Here is a 294-nt window from a genome sequence, read left to right as displayed (position 1 = left end):
ATATTGCAAGTCGTTGCCAATCTCCATGGCAACTAAACACCACTTAGGTTATGTATTCAAGTACAGTTATTTTCAATTCTTTTCCAACTAAGATTCCACAACAGCCTTATTTTCTTGCTGTAACCACAGTACTAGCAACAAGACATTGTAGTATTATGGTGCAAAATATAGGTGCTTATAGCTGTATTGAATGTTCCTGGTTGGAAGCTGCCTGGTAGTAAAAGGACTTCACTTTTCTTAATCACCTCTAGTTCCTTCTGCCTGAAAATACAAACACTAGCCAAGTCATCAGAG

Source organism: Mesitornis unicolor, unplaced genomic scaffold, assembly GCF_000695765.1.
Source record: "Mesitornis unicolor isolate BGI_N332 unplaced genomic scaffold, ASM69576v1 scaffold51068, whole genome shotgun sequence".
Taxonomy (NCBI): Eukaryota; Metazoa; Chordata; class Aves; order Mesitornithiformes; family Mesitornithidae; genus Mesitornis; species Mesitornis unicolor.
This window is presented reverse-complemented; position numbering follows the sequence as displayed.